The sequence below is a fragment of the Symphalangus syndactylus genome, chromosome 10 (assembly GCF_028878055.3).
Source record: "Symphalangus syndactylus isolate Jambi chromosome 10, NHGRI_mSymSyn1-v2.1_pri, whole genome shotgun sequence".
In the NCBI taxonomy this organism is placed as follows: Eukaryota; Metazoa; Chordata; class Mammalia; order Primates; family Hylobatidae; genus Symphalangus; species Symphalangus syndactylus.
The window spans coordinates 95,074,950-95,088,551 of record NC_072432.2 but is presented as its reverse complement, the minus strand read 5'-3'; the positions used below and the strand labels follow the sequence as shown (position 1 = coordinate 95,088,551).

Genomic DNA, 13,602 nt, shown 5'->3' with positions numbered 1-13,602 from the left:
TCCACAGCAACACATGAAAAAAGGAAAGATTTCTAATTATGTTTTTTTAAGGTGTCTGAATTGAATACCAAAATCCTAGCCATTGCCAGTCAGATGATAACAACTGTTTAAGATGTGACTGAGGCTACTCCACTCCATCCGCTATGAGAACCATGTGCTCTTTCTAAATTAACATTTACCGCTGGCAACAAACAGAATATTAAGTCCCAGCTATCTAGAGATGTGTTTGATCTCTTCATGCCAACCCAATCCCTTGATAAAAGTATTGCAAACTAAAATACGTAGGATTGAGAACATTATTCAGTGATGTTTCATGATCAGCCATGACACAGTGGAATTCATTAGATCATCAGGACAAACACAAAACACTAGAATCAAACCAGTATTCATTCAAGCAGGCTTTGTCACCGCCAGTGCTGCACCTGTCTGAAATAACACTTGGTTTCATAACCAGCTCGAAGATTTCAAGAGCTTACTTGTTTTATGTTATGTTATTCTCAATAAACATTTTCATTATGTTAGTGTATATTGAGATTCCTTTGAAAAACTTTCTGAATTCGGTAGTTTTATATATTCTACTGTAATGGTACAACAGTAATCAGAACTTCTCAGAAAAATTTCTTTTGCCACATTTCCCCCATCTCCAATTTATGAGGAAAAAGAATAAGAGGACTAATTAAACTGATTTACTATTTAACCTGACCAAATTCATTGCTCAACTTTTCCTTTTGCTTTTGGGTCATCTCTTGGGTAAGATACAAAAGTAAATATTTTACAATTTAGAAGGTGAAGAGGCACAGATGCTTTTCTTGTGTATTTCAGCAAGATTTTTAATGTAATAAATGGAGGACATAGCACTCAACTTTACACTATATGTAAACAGTGATATTAAAACTCTTAATTTTTGTTCTACAGGTGGTTATAAATTTACTTGATTTAACTAACAAAGAAAGTAAAAAGCTACAACAAACAGTTAAAAATCATTGTCATTAGGCAGATGACTTTGAATTCAATTTCTGATCTGTGGCAGAGTGGACTATGGAAAGGCATGCAATGGAAAGCTTGAAGCTTAGAGTAGAACATTGATTCTTCGGGACATGATAAGAAATTGGAGAGTGTAGAAGAGGCTTTATAAATCAGAGAAATCAATGAAAATGAAAGACAAAAAATATATTACATTTGGATAATGTCATTCAGTTGGAGAATAGACTATCAGATAATTTTTATAAAGGCATGGTTATAAATAAATTAATAGCTGATGCAAATTATGTTTGCTTGACTTGTTCCTTTGTAATGGATACTTAAAATACAGTGACTGTGGATTGTCAGTGTTTATATTAAATTCCAGAAAATTCTTATTTTACGCCGATTAAGTTTTTTGAGCTTTCTTTTGATGAGATTTATAAAGCTCCCCTCTGTAAAGTCTCTGTGTTGAAGCTACTGCACACCCTTGACAATATAGGCAAAATGCCAAAAATTATAAATTATTACAGTGTAAGAGTGTATTTCTCTTTGTATCCAAGGAAGAAAGTTATATTTCATATAAAGACCATGCATGCATAAAACAGCTCTGAATGAGAGCTTTAGCTCTGACTTATTTCTGTGGTTTGGGGTCAATTTTGTTTTTGTTCCAATCTGTTTAGGTCCTTCAAAGTTACCCTACAAAAGATCCTGAGAAAGTGCTCTTGTATATGTGTATTTACAATGATTTTCAAAAATTAGTTTATCTGCAAAAAAATTATATACATATATCTGGAGAAAGACTGTACTACAGATATGTGCTAGAAGCTCTTAGTCTCCACTCTCTAGATTAATCCTCTATTTGTTCTGTAAAACATACTGTCTAATGTCCTCTACACACTAAATGCTGACGCTTAGTAAGTTGCTTTCCAGTGTGCCCAGGCAACTTCTGCTTCCACCACATGAATTTTATGCTTAACAAGAACCATGCTTGTTCCAAAATTTGTTTATGTCTACTTTAAATTGATATTTGTAATTGCACAATTTGTATAAATTAAATGTGAATATGAAGGAAAGTTGATGTTTTTCAAAAAACTAAGTTAAATATGCAGAAAGACTTGATAAAATTAAGTTGCTTAGAAAATATTACTAAATTAGTAGTGAGCAGGACAATTGTAAAATGTTGCAAAAATGTATATCCAAATACAGACGGATTCTTACATTTGCCAATGTCTTTAATCTCAAAACTAAAGCAACAGAAAAACTAGAAATTCTGGTTATTTGTGGTGTACTTTGTGAAAGAAAGGCAACTAAGAACTGTAATATTCAAAGAAAAAGCATTGTCTTTATTAAAAGATTGGAAAATTAATATATAATTTATAAGTGGAAATTAAATACCTGAGATATTTGTGTCATTTTATGAATGATTCTTTGCTTTAAATGACTTTTCCATTAATTGGCTGGTTCCGATCCTGTGTTGGATAAAAGCACCTAGGCTCTGAGTGTCTATTATTTCTCTACTTCAGTTTTTGAAAAATATTGAAAAAATTTCAAATTTAATTTTTTCATCCGATTCTTATTACGTCTTCTTGTACCTGCTTCATATTACTGACATTCTCCTTTATCTCTTTAAGGATACTAATTATGCCCATTTTAAATTCTTGGTGCATATGTTCCAGTAATTTTGCTTCATGTTTATGTTCTATGTTTAGCTTTTGGTCTGCTTTCTACTGGTTGTATGCATTGAGCATCTTGCTGTTTTGGCCTGTGAGTCACATTTTCTTGGGGTCAAACTTGTTAGGTAAGGTGTATGGGGAAAGGCCCATATACACACTGGAATATCCCCTCAGTAATTTTCAGAAGGAAAAGGGTAAGCTCCAGGGTGGAGAAAAGTTTTAACACAACCAAATTTTTGACCATCAATGTCTGCCTGTTCACTTCTCCAAGAAATTCCTGTCAGGAATTTGCCTTTAAATCTTTAGAATGAAGCAACACTGAAAAGACACGATTTCTTCAGATCCTCCATCTTCCGTTAGCCCAGAGAATTTGGGGGTGCAGAAGATCGAGAAAAGAATGTCCACGGGCAATTCTCGCACTTTCATCAAGTTGTTTAGCCCCTGACACCACAATGGATGCCTTGGGCTGGTGGAGTCGGGGTGGGCAGATGATCACCACAAAACAATGAGGTCAAGAGGGGAAGGCAGAAGTTAAAATCTTTGCCTGAATCTGTCTTCCTACTTCTGTTTCTGGCTGCTGTCCAAGCTATGGCCATCCTTTCCCTTGCCCCCACGACCTTTAAGACAACCTTGGCCTTTCCAGGTGTTCTCCTAGTTAATTATTACTTCTTCGGCTCCCAGCTTCCTCTCAATTACGCAGTCCCTCCAGGTTTAATTGGGGAGGAAGGAGCCAGCAGCTGAAGCTATTTGCTATCTCGTCAGCACTGATTTTTGTATTCTTTTTTGAAGTTGGAATTGCTGATTGAGAATGATAAATGGTATTGAGGTGTTCTCTACAGGGAAATATGCTCAGTTTAATTTGAGTCAAATTACAGCCCGTGTTAGGAGTACTAAGCCAAGGCTCAGTGGCCTACGAGGCAGACCACTTGAGCAGTATTAACAGTGTGTTACCCCAGCAATACTGGAGGACCTCGTCCAGAAATAACTGAGCGTACGATGTAGTATGTGGCCTAAGCCCTCAGCCTCTCTGTGAAGTGGCACACCCTCCTTTCCTTGGATGAAGAAATCATTCATTTCAGATTTCTTGGGACTGACCTGTTTTCAGACACTTCGCACTTTTATCTGCATCTATACATAATTGTGTCTTTCCACCATTTGTTCTATATTTGGTCTAGAAAAAAATAGTCATTCTACCCAAAGACATATCATTTCTTATATGCCTTATACTTCAGATGCTGGATACCCTGGACCATCTGGTAAATCAAACTGAATACTCCAAAAAAGGGTAAAGTCCCAAAACAGGCAATTTTTCAAACAACATGTATGGATAGCCCAAAAACTAGTCTGTAAGCTCAGCAAGAGCACCAACCATATTTGTTGTGTTTGTCACTGAACCTCAACTCACAGCACAGAACTTAGCATATCATAATGCTCCATAAATATCTGCTGAATAAAATTAATAAAAGGCAACTCTCAGGAATTGCTTGGTGGCACCGAAAGTTTGTATAATCATCCTGCACGGAGATTAGGAATATGTAATAAAACTTTATAGGATCTAAAACCTTGAACCGAGCAATTACACATACTAGAATTTATCCTGAGGAAATAATGTAACAAGTAGACACAGATTTACGTTTAGGATGTTAACTACTTAAAATGAAAAGGGTGGAAAACCACCAAAACATATATCAAAAAGAGAATACTTAATACAGGCATACTATAGGAGACATTGTGGGTTTGGTTCCAGACCACTGCAATAAAGCAAATATAACAATAAAATGAGTCACACACAATTTTTGGTTTCACAGTGTATATAAAAGTTATGCTTACACTATACTGTAGTCTATTAAGTGTACAATAACATTATGTCTAAAAAACAATGTACATGGCTGGGCGTGGTGGCTCCTGCCTGTAATCCTAGCACTTTGGGATGCAAAGGCAGGTGGATTACAAGGTCAGGAGTTCAAGACCAGCCTGGCCAAGATGGTGAAACCCCATCTCTACTAAAAATACAAAAATTAGCTGGTCGTGGTGGTGGGTGCCTGTAATCCCAGCTACTCGGAAGGCTGAGGCAGAGAATTGCTTGAACCCGGGAGGCAGAGGTTACAGTGAGCCAAGACTGTGCCACTGTACTCCAGCCTGGGTGACAGAGCAAGACTCTGTCTCAAAAAAACAAACAAACAAAACAAAACAAACAAAGGAAGAAATGTACATGTCTTCATTAAAAATGCTTTATTACTAAAAAATGCTAACAATCACCTGAGCCTTCAGTGAATCATAATCTTTTTCCTAGTGGAGGGTCTTACCTAGATGTTAATGGCTCCTGACTGATAAGGCTGGTGGTTGCTGAAGTCTGGGGTGGCTTTGCCAACTTCTAAAAATAAGGAAACAATGAAGTTTGCTAAATTGAATGACTCTCCTTTCCTGAAAGATTTTTCTGTAGCATGCGATGCTATTTGCTAGAATTTTACCTACAATAGAACTTCTTTCCAAATTAGCGTCAATCCTCTCAAACTCTGCGGCTGCCTTATCAACCAAGTTTATGTGATATTCTAAATCTTTTGTTGTCATTTCAACAATGTTCACAGCATCTTCACATGGATTTTCTTGAAAATCCATCTCAAGAAGCCACTTTCGTTGCTCATCCGTAAGAAACAACTCATCTGTTCAAGTTTTATCATGAGATTGCAGCAATTCAGGCTGTTTTTAATTCTAGTTCTCTTGCTATTCCTACCACATTCGAAGTTACTTCCCCCACTGAAGTGTTGTATCCCTCAAAATCATCCATGAGGGTTGGAATCAACTTCTTCCAAACCCCTGTTAATGCTGATATTTTGACCTCCTTTCATAAATCACAAATGTTCTTAATAGCATTTAGAATGGTGAATCCTATCCAGAAGGTTTTAGATATACTTGCCCAGATCCATCAGAGGAATCACTTTCTATGGCAGCTATAGCCTTGCAAAATGTATTTCTTAAATAAGAAAGTCAAAATTACTCCTTGATCCATGGGCTGCAGAATGGATATTTGTTAGCAGGCATGAAAACAACATTCACCTCACCTCTTTGCACATACATATCAGAGCTCTTGGATGACCAGGTGCATTGTCAATGAGCAGCAATATTTTTTAAATTTATTTTTTATTTATTATACTTTAAGTTCTAGGGTACATGTGCACAACGTGCAGGTTTGTTACATATGTATACATGTGCCATGTTGGTGTGCTGCACCCATTAACTGATATACCTAATGTCATTTACATTAGGTATATCTCCTAATGCTATCCCTCCCTCCTCCCCCCACCCCACGACAGGCCCCGGTGTGTGATGTTCCCCTTCCTGTGTCCAGGTGTTCTCATTGTTCAATTCCCACCTATGAGTGAGAACATGCGGCGTTTGGTTTTTTGTCCGTGCAATAGTTTGCTGAGAATGATGGTTTCCAGCTTCATCCATGTCCCTACAAAGGACATGAACTCATCCTTAAAAAGAGCAGCAATATTTTGAAAGGAACCTTTTTTTTTTTTTTTTTTTTTTTTTTCTGAGCAGTAGATCTCAATGGCGGTTTCTTCAAAGAAACCATGCTGTAAACAGATGTGCTGTCATTCAGGCTTTGTTGGTCCATATAAGAGCACAGGCAGAGTAGATTTAGCATAATTCTTAAGGGCTCTAGGATTTTCAGAATAGCAAATGAGCATTGTCTTCAGCTTAAGTAATCAGCTACATTAATCCCTAACAAGAAGGTCAGCCCATCTTTTGAAACTTTCAAACCAGGCATTGACTTCTCTCCAGCTATGAAAGTCCTACACGGCATTTTTGTTCAATAGAGGCTGTTTTATTTACACTGGAAATCTGTTGTTTAGCGTAGCCACCTTCGTCAATTAGCCAGATCCTCTGGATGACTTGCTGCAGCTTCTACATCAGCACTTGCTGCTTCACCTCGCACTTTTATGTCATGGAGACAGCTTCTTTCTTCAAACGTCATGAACCAAACTTGCTAGCTTCAATCTTTTTCTCTGCAGCTTCCTTGCCTCTTAGCCTTTGCAGAACTGAAGGGAGGGTCTTGCTCTGCATTAGGCTTTTGGCTTAAGGGAATGTTGTAGCTGGTTTTATCCTCTATCCAGACCACTAAAACTTTCTCTATATCAGCAGTAAGACTGTTTTGCTTATTTTGTTATCATTTGTGTGTTCGCTGGAGTAGCATTTTAAATTTATTTAAAAAACTTTTCCTTTGCATCAATAAATTGGCTGTTTGGTGCAAGAGGCCTAGCTTTCTGCCCGTCCTGCCTTTTGACACGCTTTCCTCACTAAGCTTAATCATTTCTAGCCTTTGATTTCAACCCAGACATGTGCAACTCTTCCTTTCACTTAAACACTTAGAGGCTATTTTAAGGTGATTGGTTAGCCTAATTTCAGTGTTACTGTGAATAGGGAGGCCAGAGAGGAGCAAGAGAGATGGGGGAATGACCAGTTGGTGGAACAGTCAAAACACAGACAACTATTAAGTTTGCCATCTTATATGAACACGGTTCATAATGCCCCTAAATAATTACGATAGTGACATCAAAGGTCGTGGACGACAGCTCATAACACATATAATGAAAAAGCTTAAGATAGGGTGAGAATTACCAAAAGGTGACACAGAGACATAAAATGAGCAGGTGCTGCTGAAAAGATGAGGCAGAGAGGCTTGCTCCAGGCAGGGTTGCCACAAAATTTCAATTTGTAAAAATTGCAGTATCTGTAAAGCACAATAAAGAGAAGCACAATAAAATGAAGTACGACTGTCTACAAAAGGCATTACACTTCTGAAGGCTCACCAGCATATACGATGTTTTCTACAGTTTTTTTCCCACTAGATACTGTATCACATAGAGGAAGTTCTTCCCTTTTATACCTTGCCAAATATTTTTAAATTAATGTGTCTTGAATGTTTTCTATTAAATGCGTTTTCTGTATCTACTGAGAGATTATTTTCTCTTCATTTGATAATGTAGTAAACTATACTCACAATTTTCTAATATTATTCTTATATTCCTGGGATAAATGCGGGTTAGTCATATGTATTTTTTTACACTGATGGATTTGGCTTGTTGATTGTTCACAACCTTTACATCTCTGTTTATGAGACTGGCATATATTTTTCATTTTTGTTACTGACATAAACTGATTTTCATTTCTGGAGTATTATCCTAGCCTCATGAAATGATTTGAGGTGCATTTCTCTTTTGTCTTTTCTCTTTCACGGTTTGTATAAAATTGGAGTGATCTATTCCTTGAAAGTTGGGTAGAACTCACCTAGGAAAAATTCTGGGCCTTGTGTTTTTGGGTGAATGGATTTTTAGCTACTGACTCAATTTCTTGAATGATTGCAGGGCTATTTAGGGTTTTTTTCTTCCTTCAGATAGTTTAGGCAGTTATACATTTCTAGGAAATTGTCCATTTAAGTTTTCTGATGTATTTGCATAAATTGTACATGACACGTTCTTACTTTTTAATCTCCACAGCACCTCCAGTCATGCTCTTCTCTTACAGCATTGCTTATTTTTGCCCTCTCTCTCTCTCTGACTTATCAAAATTGTCTATTTTATTTGTCTTTTCAATGAAACAACTTCTGACTTGGTTAATCCTCTTTATTTCAGTTTTGTTATCTATTTCTTTTTATTTCAGATTTTATCTTTATTTTTTGCTAAATTCTGCATTCTTCGGATTTGTTCTGTATGTTCTTTTTCTCACCTCTCACACTGGTACCTTAACTCATTAAATTTAAGTCTCTTGTGCCTTTTAACATAAACATTAAATGATATAAATGCCTTAATTTCAATTAAATGCTACATTTAATTAGCTGCATCTGGAAAATTCGGGTATGCAGCTTTTATCGTATTTATTTTATAAAATTAATTACAATCAAGCAAATACATAAATCTGCTTTTAAAAATTAGAGCACTACTGATGACAGAGTCTCCTTTGATTACCCTTCTTTGCTTCCTGCCTCTCCTACCCTATGTAAAATATTTTTATTGAGAGAGGTATATTTATTAAAGTAGTAGTGTATTTTCGTGTGTTTTAAAATAGGTATCATTCTGAAAATATGCTGAAGAGTAAATTTGCTGGTCATAGGTTTGTACATGATTACTTTTAATAGATACTACAAAATCGTCCTTTAAATGAGTATATAATTTTTCATTTTCTTGGGTAGTGTGTTAGAATATCTGCTTTCCTAAAACCTTACCAATTCCTAATCTGATCAACTTAAAATTTTTTTCAGTCCTATGAATATTATCTTATAATCATTTTAATTTGTAGTCCCTGATTAATAGTGAGTTTGAGCAATTTCTGTTTATTGAGTAATTGAAATTCTTGTTTAATAAATAGCATGTCAATTTCTTTAACTATTTTTTTTTTTTTCCTTCAGCAAGGGCTTTATTTATCAGAAGGGCATTACGCTTGACCTCCAAATTTGGCTGACAATTTATTGATGAGATTCCTAACCTTTGGGTTGCTCTGGTATTTTGACATATTTGCTGGGTTCTGAGCCACATCCTGGAAGGCCACCATAATTTCTGGATCCTGCATGGCGGCAAGAACCTCTGGATCACTAAGAATTTCATTGAGTCCAGGCATTCCGGCCATTCCAGGCATTCCCCCAGGAACATTACCAGGCATTCCCCCAGGAAAGCCACCTGGAAAAGAGCCATACTGAGCTCCTGACTGTCGTCTGGCTTCTTCCTCCCTCTGGGCTCTCTCATTCTCTTCTCGAGCCTTCTTAACTCGTTCTATTCTTTCTTTGATCTCTCGCTCTTCACGTTTTCGCTCATACTTTCTCCGATGTTCTGCAATTTTCTGTGCGTTAGGTTGAACTTCTTTCAGCATTGCACTAGCATCTTCATCATAATCCAATTTAGAGGCAAGGGCAAGATCATGGGCTGCTTCTTCCCAGTGGCCTAGAAGTCTGTGTGCTTTCCGCCGCCACTTGTAAGGCTGAGCTGAATCAGGATTTATTTCAATGGCTCTGTCACAGTCTTGGATGGCAGCACTTGGCTTCTGTAATTTGACGAAGACAATGGCCCTCTTGGCATACAAAATGGCCAAGCGAGGATTCAGCTTGATGGCATCTGTAAATAAGTCAATGGCTTTCTGGAGTTCACCATCATTTAGGGCTTCAATAGCAGCCACTTTGTTATCATTTACGTGATCCATCATCTCCTCCATTATCTCTGCATTTTCATCTCCCATTTCTTAAGGAGCATCAGTGTCTGGTTCAATCACACCTTCTTTATCAATTTCTAGATCACCTTCCTCACTTGATGGTTCGTCTGCCTTTAAGTCTTCCTCCACCTTCTTCCTATCAGGTTTTTCTTCCTTGGTATTTTCTTGTGATTTAGCTTTCTGAGTAGCAAGGTGGTACTTTACCTCCCATGCTCTCCACCCACTCCCTCAGGAAGCGCATTTCCTCGGTGTGCAGAATGCTTGGATCCTGCTTACACATTTTCACAAAGGCCCGAAGCTCGTTCACTTTGCGGGGGTCCATGGTAGGGAGGTGGTGGGTGAAGCTGGGGGGCTGCGGCCCGGTTCCAGGCCCAGGCGCTGGCTCAGTGTGACCACACAGAAGGGGCTCTTTAACTATTTTCTTTAGATTTTTGTGTAATATTATTTGTTATCTATTGAGTAGATATTATGGAATGTTTATAACTGAGAAATATTAAAAAATACAACAAATATCTATATGCTCCTCATAAAGTCAAAGAGAAATAACATGACCTTTATATTTCAGAATTGCTCTTTACTCTTCTGGGATTCCGTCCCATCCTGTTCACCGCTGCAGTAATTACTATCCTAAATTTTGTGTCCCTGATTACCTTGCTTTTCACTATACTTTTATTGCATATCTTAGTATCACAGAACAATGTATTATTTGGTGTTTTGTTTTTCAAATTTACGTAAGTGAAATAATGCTGCATATATTGCTCAAAATTTAGTTCTTGAGATTCACCCACATGGTTTGGCTATAGTTATGATTAACTCATTTTCCTTGCCATATGGTATAAATAAGTGGAGATGTGTTTCCACGTATCTATTCTATTGTTGATGGACATTTTGGTTGTGTCCAGTTCTTTGCTATAACAAACAGTGGAACAGTGGAACTTGGACTCTTCTTGTGCTTGTCTCCTGATGTGCATAGGAAGCACTTAACTAGACGGTATTTACTAGGGGTGGAATTCCTGTGTCACGACAACACTTCTACCTATAGTATGTAAACAAACGTTCCAGTTGCTCCACATCCTTGCCCAAACTTGACATTTGTTGATTTATTTATTCATCCAACAAAAAGCAGCTGAGGACCTACTGTGTGCCAGCTACTGTTGTAGGTGCTGGAGGTGCAGTAGTGAACAAAACTGACAAGAAAACCTGCCTTTTTGGAACATAAATTATGAGGAAGAGCCAATAAGCAAGTCAAGTAACTCAAAGATCTAGTATATTAGATAGTTACAAGAGCTAAGGTAGAAAAAGAAAGCATAAAGGGAGATAAAATGTTGAGGTAGGTTTTGAAATTTTAGGTAGTGTACAACAAAGGTACCACTGAAAGGAGGCTTATTTGGCTTTTTCTTTCCGTAAAAAAAATAAAACAGTGAGAGAGCAAGCCAGGTGGACATTTGGAAGAGGGACACTCTAGTTATAGTGAAGAGCAAGATAAAGACCCTGAGAAACATCAAGGAACCTAGAAATGTTGGAGCAAGAAGTAGAATGGAAGAAGACGAGATCAGTGTGGGAATCAGGAACCAGGTGACCTAGGAAGGTACAAGACTTAATGATGATTCTGGCTTTTAGTTTGGAAGGAGAGAAGGCACTAGAGGGTTTTGAGGAATAAAGTGACATGAACTGATAATGCTTTAACACCATCATTCTAGCTACTCTATTAAGATAGGCCTAGAGAGGGTCAGGGCTGAAGTAGAAAGGCTGGTTAGAACGTTATTGTCATATAGTCCAAGTGGAAGATGTTAGTGGCCTGGACCAGCGTGGGGGCAATGGGGCTAGTGAGAAGAGACACAATTCTGTATGTATTTTGAAAGTAGGGAGAGGTGAGAGGATTTTTTGAAGGACCAAAGTTGGGATGTAAGAGAAATAAACAAGACATCTGCATTTTTGGCCTGAACAAATGGAAGAATAGAATTGCTCCTAATGAGGAAGTTAATGGTTGAATAAGCTTTTGGGTGAGTGGGAGGAAAGGGGGAGGCAATTTTGGATGTGTGAAGTTTAAGATGCATAACAGATATAGAAGGCAAATGGATATGCAAGACTACAGATTAGGAGAAGACTCCAGGCTGGAGCTGTATATTTGGAAACTATCAGTAAATAAGTGGTATTTAAATTCATGAGTCTAAATCAGATCATCTAGGAAATGAGTATAGTTAGAAAACAGAAGTCATCCAAGGGCATCCCATAGTCATAATTCCTAATATAGTGCTATGGACTGATGTTTGTGTCTCCCTCAAATTCATATGTTGAAGCGCTCACTAATCCCTACTGCGATGGTATTCATTTGTGGGAGGAAGTAATTAAGTTTGAATGAGATCATGAGACAAAGCCCTTATTATGAGATTAGTGTCCTCATAAGAATAGACTTGAGAGAGCGACCTCTCCTCTGTCCATCATGTGAGGATACAGCAACAAGGTAGCCACCTGCAAACCAGGAAGCGAGTCCTCACCAGATACAAATCTACCAGCACTTGGATCTTGGGTTTAGAGTATAGAAATGTAAGACATAACTTGTTTAAACTACCCAGTGGTATTCTGTTATAGCAGCCCAAACTGATAAAGATAGTTAACAAATAGATCTTACAACATGCCAGCTCCTGTTATAATACTTTACACACAAACACATAACTCATTTAATTATCACAATAATTCCATTAGGTAGGAAGAATCATTAGCCTCACTTTACAGATGAGAAAACAAAAGCCCAAAGAAGTGCAGTGGCTTTCCCAAGAGCAGAAAACTAGTATATGGATCAGGGATCTGAACCCAGCTAGTCTGACTCCAGTCTGTGCTCTTAACCTTGTACTATATATTTCATTTTTCCTAATCTAGTAATTGTGGTTTAATTTGAACTCCCCACAGGGCCACTGATGTTGAAAATTTTATGATATACTGATGGCCATTAAGATTTCCTCTCCTATGAAACACCTGCTCATTTATTTTGCTGATTTTTAAATTAATGGGTAGCTTATCTCCTATCGAACTGAAGTAATTCTTTATTCTGGACACTGATCCTTTGATAGTTATATGTCAAATGGCGAATTTTTCTCCTGTTTGTGACTAGAATTTATATCATTTTAAATTCTTTAATTCTTTAAATTAAAATAACTTTGATGAACAAAAGTTCTTTATTTTAAGGTAGTCAAATTGACCAATCTTTTACAATTTTTTGTGCTTTAGAATTCTTTCCAAACTGAAATGATAAAGACTCTCTTCTAAACATTTTATGATTTTTGTTTTTCATATTTAAATATTCAATCAAATCCAGGTAAATAAATGAAAACTAATCTATACTTATAGAGTCAAGATAGTAGCTACCCTTTTTCGGGGAGAAGGAAGGGGTCACTGAAAGGGTCATGAAGGGGGCTTCTGAGGTGGCTGGTAATGTTATACTTTGCGATCTGGATGCTGGTTACACAGTTGAGTTCAGTTTGTAAGAATTCAATAAGTTCCATACATATATGCACTTTTCTTCATGTATAATTCAATAACAAGTTTAAAAAGTAAAATCTGACAGTCTTTCCCTTTTGATGCATGAGTTTAATTCATTTACAATTTTGTTTACTATTGATATATTTGAATTTATTTCTACCACATGCTTTCAAATTACTCTGCTTTTTTCTACACTTTTATATTTGTTGCTGTTTCCATTTCCTGCCTTCTTTTGTATTGATTAATTTTTTCTTTTTTATGTCTCCTCTGTGTAGAAAGT

General features: G+C 37.0%; 1 protein-coding gene and 1 pseudogene across 6 annotated transcripts in view; both read right to left on the bottom strand.

Annotated features, from left to right (window-relative positions):
- SLC9A9 (solute carrier family 9 member A9) overlaps positions 1–13,602 on the bottom strand; it is a 608,568-nt gene that overhangs the window by 261,458 nt on the left and 333,508 nt on the right. The gene's annotated exons all lie outside the window — the stretch shown is intronic.
- Positions 7,689–10,230, bottom strand: LOC129491186 (hsc70-interacting protein-like; annotated as a pseudogene).